At 33.4% G+C, this 8,082-nt stretch overlaps 1 pseudogene; it reads right to left on the minus strand.

Moving 5' to 3' along the window:
- Positions 1 to 1,962: 1,962 nt before the first annotated feature.
- LOC106798219 (primary amine oxidase-like) lies at positions 1,963 to 4,431 on the minus strand (annotated as a pseudogene).
- Positions 4,432 to 8,082: the final 3,651 nt, after the last annotated feature.

The raw sequence follows: 8,082 nt of genomic DNA on the forward strand, positions 1-8,082 counted from the left end.
TCCCTCGTGTAAGTAGTTTATAAATTGACGAACAATTAAAATTTTAAAGTTACTTAAATAGTTACTAATTATATTCAAATTTGATCTTCTTTTGTAGTGTCAAACACAACCTAAGAATTATGAGTGTGAATATTATGTCATGACACATATTCTCAAAATTGTCTCTGACAATATTGTTCCTTCATGGAAACATGTAATTAATGAACTTTTCAACAAATTAAATTAAATGTTTTTTTGTTTTAGTTCATGAACTAACATTTTATCATGTTTTTTTAAATTGTAGAACTTTGACAATTTGGGTCCAATGCTTGATGAGGATATTGCTAACATCTCACAATGTTGGACAACTTTGTTTTTTGAAATTTTAGATTTATTTGTTTAGAATTTTTTTCTATGTTAATACATATATGCTAAGCTTCAATGAGTACTTTTTGGTGTTATATGTTAACACGTATATATGGTTGTGATGAACTTATTTGTGTTGTTTATATTATGTAAAGTTTGAGTAATGCATGTTTAGAATATTTGACTATAATTTGTTTGGAATGTATTTGATGCTTAATTGTATTGTTAAGAAAATACATTATAACTTGTGATGAACTTGTTTGCTTGTGGTATGTATGTGATTGTGGTGGTGACTGTTTTACAGGGGCAAATGAATAAAAATGCAGCTCAAATTCAAAAAGAAAATAATACTTTTAAGATCTGTTAATACCAAAACAGATGTAGAAAGTTTTTTATATTGGATTGTGCAATAATCGATGTAAAACATGAACTTTTTAGATCAGTTAATGAAACAACCGATGTAAAACTTTTACATTAGTTATAAGGTAAAATCGATCTAAAACAGGTGTTTTTAGATCAGTTAATCACAGAGCCGATGTAAAAGGTTTAACTTTTACATTGATTATAAGAAAAATCAATGTAAAAAGGGTGTCTTTTAAACCAATCTCAACATTTGATATCACTTTTAAGATTGGTTGTATGGAAACCAATTTTAAAAGGTGACTTTTAACAATGGTTAAAGTCTAATGTAAAAGGTTGGACTTTCTATGTCGCATGCATACTCATCAACCATACACCCAATGTAAAATGTCATTTTTAACTAATGTAAAAAAGCATTTTCTGTAATATGATATTTAATGACTCTCTCTCCTGATTTTGTAGTTTTCAATAAATTTTAACCAATTAGGGAGAGTGTGTTTGAAGAAGTGTGATAAAGAGTGTTTATAGAACTCCAAATATTTGCATAAACTATTGAATACAAGAGAAATGTTAGGAAGACACTCTCTAAAACAATTTTTTTATCTACAACACTATTTTATTAATTGAAATTTATTGGAAATAAAAAATTTAGTGGGTCCAACATCTCATCTAATGATTATCTCTGTTATTTTGTAGTTTTGTAGTTTTCAGTAAAATTTAACCAATAAAAGATGGTGCATTAAATGGAGTGTGTTAGAGTGTGTTCATAGCACTTTTCTTGAATACACATATAATAAGGCAAAGCATAACCATCAATCTAGAAAGGCTTATCCATTTTGCACTAAATAATCAAGAGGGCAAGTTATCCATTTTTCTACTGTGAGAGCAACATGACAATTTGTAACTTGTAACACATTACGTAAGGAGACATTTATAATTTTATAAATATTGTCCAACAATTGAATATGTCTCACCACTTTATACCAATTTTTTTCAACCCGCATTATCTTTCTGCATTTTGTGTTTTTGTATTAAAATATTGGGTTGCTTTGTTGGCTCAATATTCTAATTATTGAAAAATTGTATAAAGTCACATTCACTTTACTAATTGTTGTTAAATGTTTTCAACAATTTTGTATCGCAGCCATATTTATATGTTAATGTATCTCATCACATTTTGATTAGTTTATTCTACACATGCATGTAGGGGTCATATTAGAGCTATCAATCTTGAACAAGAATACATAGAAACTTAATTCAATTTTCATCACTAACCTTTGCTTTGATTGGCCTATCGGTTTGAAATTCCCAATCCATGATATAGTTATAGTTTACCAATGATGTTGCCATCCTAACCACTAGTGTCACCTTTGGCCTTACTTCTGTAACCTACCACCATAGCATGAATCAAAAATAAAGTTTAGAGATAAAATCCATTGAGCTATATGAAGTGCAAGGCATCTTTGTTCATGATTAATGAGTTGGCAACAAGAAAATAGTCAAAATTCATAATTTTATGAATGGCTATAATTAAAAACCAACAACAATATGGATTTTAATAGTAAGTTTGAATTAACAGTTGAAAGATATAAGGTTGGTTTAGTGATTAAGAAATAAGAGAAGAAAGAAAAGATCATGGTTTCAATCCCTTTTGTTAACAAAAAAAATGACAAACTAATAATTAATATTTGCTAATAAAAAATAACATCTTTAAAATTTTCATGATTGCAAAAGCTATATTTAATAGCTTTTAGCTTGAATTTAATATTTCATAACGTGAAACCCAATACACACTTTAGTATGAGGTTGGCATGAGTGAAATGCTTACCTTGAGGTCAATGATGGGGTAGTTACCTATCACCACACAATGTCACTAGCATAACTCTAAAAAATGCAAATCATGTTTGGTTGAAGATGTGGTGTTCCATCAGAAGAGGCAAACATGAAATCCATGTAGTAAGCATTTCTTGGACAATCATTGCAACCCAAAATACTTCTATGGGATCCATGTAAGGCACGAATAGCTCAGAAGTGAATCCTTTGTACATGACACTTCTTAACTTTGATGAGTCAGGGTCCCTCACCTATGATGCCCAGATACGATACGTATCTGATATGACGATACAATTATTTTAAAAATATATGGGATACGATACATATAAGATACATATTTAGAAATATATAAAAATTCATAAAACATGATAAATATATAAAAAAATATTCAATTCAAAAATAAAAAATACTTCTTGAACATTAAGTCATTGTCCATTGTCATCATAAATTACATTCTATTATTTACATATAGGAATAATACTATCAATCTCATTCCTTTCTTAAAATCATTCATAAAGAGAACAATTTTCATTTTTGGTTCATTGATGGAAAATGTTTTTGTATTATACATACTTACATGTTTCATGCAGTTGTATTGAATTTTCATAAAATTCTTTAAAAGCTTAGATACGTCACTGATACACGTATCAATTAAGTATTTAAAGAGTGTTGGCATTAGATGCATGAAGCAAATTGAATTATCGGTGCTTCATAGATTTAGATACTTCACCGATATACATATCTGTGAAGTATCCAAGAGTATCAGTATCAAACATGAATATGTGAAACAAATTGAAGTATCAATGCTTCATAAGTCCCTTACCTTGGCTTGTGAAATGATGGTCTAAGCTCTTGGGTTAGGCCTCAGATGGAATTCTCAATTTGCCCATTTCACCAAGTGCCCATCAATTATAAAGCTTGGACCTTTCGGTTGCTCCAAGGATATTGGATTCAACATCCTTAACTCTCTATTAAGCTTTTGAATGGAGCAATGGTATTTAGTAGTACTAGTATTGTTAATTCCTTTGGCCACAGGGATGTTCTGCCCATTATTTGAAACAACCAGTACCTCTTTTTTATGCATGTCAACCAAGGCACTGAAACCTTCAACTGGTTTCATGTAAAAATTCACAATGCCTTCCTTTGAATAGCATTTCACCTTAATCAACCTCTTGTTCTCCTCCACTGGTGTCCCAAACCAGCTTGAAAAGATTGGCAAGCACATCAGGTTTGCTAAATTTATGTCGTGTTTAGGCTTTTTTGTTTGACAAATGTTAATTGTTAATATTGTTAGTTTTTTGTTAACAGGGGAGATCAAACCTGTGACCTTTCCTTTCTTCCTTTCCATCTTAACCATCCAACCCACCTTATATCTCCTCTACGCCGCATTTAGTGAATGAGTTGTTCAACTCAGGGCATCTGAGGGGAACTTCTAGTACTCCCACCAGGTCCATTAAGGTTATAGTACGGTACCCCGAAGCTAAGTTTGGTTTCATGGATAGTCACCAGGTCGGTTTTGGGGTCCACAATGAGCTCGCGAAAGATGTCATCGTCGACCACTACCATGGATGCCTTCCTAGGCAAAGGTGGATCACCCTTCTTCCATTTGAGGACTAGTTGTTTTTCTGGTTCTTCCAGGACAACATATTTAATAGTGTAACTGAATGGGGACTTGAAGAAAGGGTGGTTAGAGAGGATGGTTCTGTTCTTGTTGAATTCATGGATGGTTAGAGGGTCAAGAGAGTGTTCGGGAATGATAATCTCAGAATATTCATGGTGTAATTGGTTGTGATATATGGAAAATGATGTAAGGTGAAGCCAAGCGACTAGTAAAACTAGTGCAACACTAATTGGAAGAACAAGCAAGAAGGGCCGCAATTTTTTGACCTCCATGGATATAGTTTAAGGGTAGTAATAGTATAATTTCTTTTGAAGTGTAATTATTTTGAGACCAGAGATGAAAGCTTCATGTGAATATGGTCAGAATTGAAATTGAAAGTTTGTGGAGTCCTACCACTTGCAAGATGATTGAGAAAATTTGGATCCAACCCAGTGTCTACAACAATGATATTTGAAAATTAAAATCAATTATAACTATGTGCCAATACTTGATAATTGATATACTACATAGTACTAGCCAGTAATTAACATCATCTTGTAGAAACGAACAGGCCTTGCACACACAAGCAAACACTTGCAAATAAATGGATTATCATTTAATTCTACAAATTAAAATGAAAGATTGATAAAAGAAAATTATATAGAGATATAAGAAGTGTATTGTTAGCATTGAATACTACAAATAAAGGATTTCATGAAGATTATTTAGGGCCTTCCATGATGGTTTATAACTATCGTGGAATCCACCATCTTAGAAAGTCCATCGCTTTCCATGACAATTTTTAAATTGTCATAAAACATGAATTTTTATGACGATTTTTAAAAACTGATGTGGAATTTATTTCATTTTTACAATAAAAGTCTTATTTGCATCTATTTTTACATTTATTTTCTTAAAAATCGTCATGGAAAATTGAATTTCAACTAGTATTGGTGTTTTGAGGGCTTCATTGAAATCATTTTCATGGAGGAAGACGAGACCGGTGACGAGCCTCAGTGTGGCGTTGTTTCCGATAACGAAATTGACAAACCATTCCTTGAGACTCACGATGGTGGAATCCTATGAGATTTTGAGGAGGGATGTGAGATTAGATGAGAGGGGAGACAAGAAATTGAAATCGAGGGTTTTCTTTTTCTATCAATAAATTTACGATACCTTGGTGTTGGGGAGGAGAAATAGAGGGCGAGGAGTTTGATGGCTTAAGGAGATGTGGGAGTGTCGTCTTGGATCTCAGAGATGACGAACTGGGTTTGGTCGAGGGCGATTTAGCAGCGGTGGACAAGAGTATGACAAAGTCACAGTGGATGATGTAGTAGCTGGTTCAAACCCATGTTGAATTGACAACAAGCATCTGACTGTATTCCTTGATAAGCTCCACACGAATGATGTTGACGAAAAAGAAAGGAGAAAGTCTTCACATGAATAGAGCTTCAAAACTGAAACAATGTTGTGACGGCAGAAAGGGATCGAAGGTGAAGACAGAGATGCCATCATGACAAACTACTCCCTGGATCTGGTTGTCCAACACCAGATCTGGTATTTTCAACCCCAGATCTATTTAGCCAAGGTGAGGATGATGGCTTCCACGGCGGTGTGGGATGGAAGGAGAGAGGGCACGAGAGATAGGTCTGAGAGCGTGAGAGAGAATGAGAGAGTGAGACTGAGAGAGTGTGACAATAATGAAACATTTGATTTCTATTGATTTTAAAGATGATTTTTGAAAAACCTTCATGGAACACTAGATTTCTATGATCGTTTTCTAAAAACCATCATTGAGCACTTGATTTCCATGAAGGTTTTTATAAAACTGTCATTAAAAAGTTTCAATTATTTAAAAATATGCCATTGCATTTTGAACGACGATGGTTTTGGAAGAATCGTCTTAGAGTTAACGTCATTGAAGATCATTTTTGTAGTAATGATTCTTCACCAAAAGTCAATTTTTCTTTTAGCAAATGTGACATTCATGATTATAGAATTGGAATTGGACTACATTTAATGAAGAGTAACATCACCTTTGCTCTAGGAAACAAATAGATCTTTCTGGGTGATTCTCTAGGAGAATTAGTTTATTGCTTCTTTATGTTTACCTTAGCAAATAAATTGTCAGAGCCATCAACATCCACATCTAGGTAATATATGATAAAATGGTCATGGATTACACCAATAATGTTTTCACTCAAAAGAATTCCATAAAGATATTCTTGGTTAAGGACTTGGTTCATGCTCTCATAGGTATTCTCATACCACTCTATCCAACCTACATTAGACAAATGCATTAGCTTGATAGTAGCATAAACTATTGAATAAAAATGTGTTAGCAATAGAAACCAAAATTCTAAAGAGTATGAGAGAAATCACACACATATACACAAACACAAGAGATTTAACGAGGTTCGGCAAGTGTGCCTACCTCTTGAAGAGCATAGCACTATTTCTATTTCTTATTCATAAACAATAGGGTTACATCACAATATATAATATTATGCATACCGCGGGCTTTACCCGTACCCCCAACCCATTTTATAACCCAACAACAGGTTGTCTTTACACTCTACTCTATCATTTTGCCTAGCCCATAAAATATGAGTCCTGCACAACAATCTCCACCGTAGCGAATATTTAACCCCATGGAAGATAAATAATAAATCCACCTTGGTCTCTTGGGTTGGGGTGCTATCACATCTAGCACTCAGCAAAATTCAACAAGTCCAAGCAATGCTTAAACTTATCAATTGTGACTGCCTTGCTTAACATATCAGCTACATTCTCTGAAGTGTGAACCTTCCTAAGCAAAATCTAACCAGATGTCATAAATTACGTGATCTTATCGAACCTCACATCAATATGCTTGGTTTTAGCATGATACACTTGATTCTTTGCCAATTAAATAACACTCTGTGAATGTATGAATACATGAATTTTGATGATGCCAAAGAAGAATCAAACAAGGCCGCTTCAAAGGATAAAAATTTGCTTCAAGATTAATTCAAGAATGCTTCAACAAACAAAGCCTTGTTTCAAGATTCACTAAAGATTAAGCCTTGCCTCAAAACAAAGGGTTTCAAAGTCATGCAAGGCTCTGGTAATTGATTACCAGGAAGTGTAATCGATTACCAGAAGGAAAGAATGAAAAGAGCTATTGAAAAGGGTTTTGAATTTGAATTTTGAACATGTAATTGATTACCATTTGTTTGTAATCGATTACCAGCAACAGAACTTTGGAAATTCAAATTCAAAAGTCATAACCCTTCAAATTATAACTGTGTAATTGATTACACAAACATTGTAATCGATTACCAGTGGAGAGTTTTCAGAAAATCTGCCAACAGTCACATCTTTTGATTGGATTTGTGAATGGCCATCAAAGGCCTATAAATAGGTGACTTGGGCACGAATTTTATGAGAGAGTTTTGCTGGTCCAAAATGTCTTATCCTCTCAAAATAAAATGAGAGATATTCCAAGAGAACTTCATTGCCAAATGCTCTCTCAAGAACTCTTGGGCAAACACTTGCAAATCCATTAAGAGTTCATCCATGGATCTTCATTGTAATAATCTTCTCTTGAAGAGAGAATTCTTCTTCCATTCTTCTTACTCAATGAGATTGATTAAGGGACTGAGAGTCTCTTAAGTTGTAAGGATTCCTAAACACAAGGGATGGGTTGTTCCTGTGTGGTTCAGACTTTGTAAAGGATTTTACAAAGATAGTGGAAATCTCAAGTGGGTTGCTTGAGTACTGGACATAGGCATGGAATTTTCCGAACCAGTATAAAACTGTGTTTGCATTCTCTCTTCCCTTATCTTATTTATTTTGTTGCAATCAATTGTGTCTTGCATGTTTAAAGAACATTATTAAATTGATTGCTGCTTCTTCAGCATTCTAAGCCTATCTCTTTTAGAAGGGGGTTAAAAGTTTGTTAG

This window comes from Glycine max, chromosome 3 (assembly GCF_000004515.6).
Source record: "Glycine max cultivar Williams 82 chromosome 3, Glycine_max_v4.0, whole genome shotgun sequence".
In the NCBI taxonomy this organism is placed as follows: domain Eukaryota; kingdom Viridiplantae; phylum Streptophyta; class Magnoliopsida; order Fabales; family Fabaceae; genus Glycine; species Glycine max.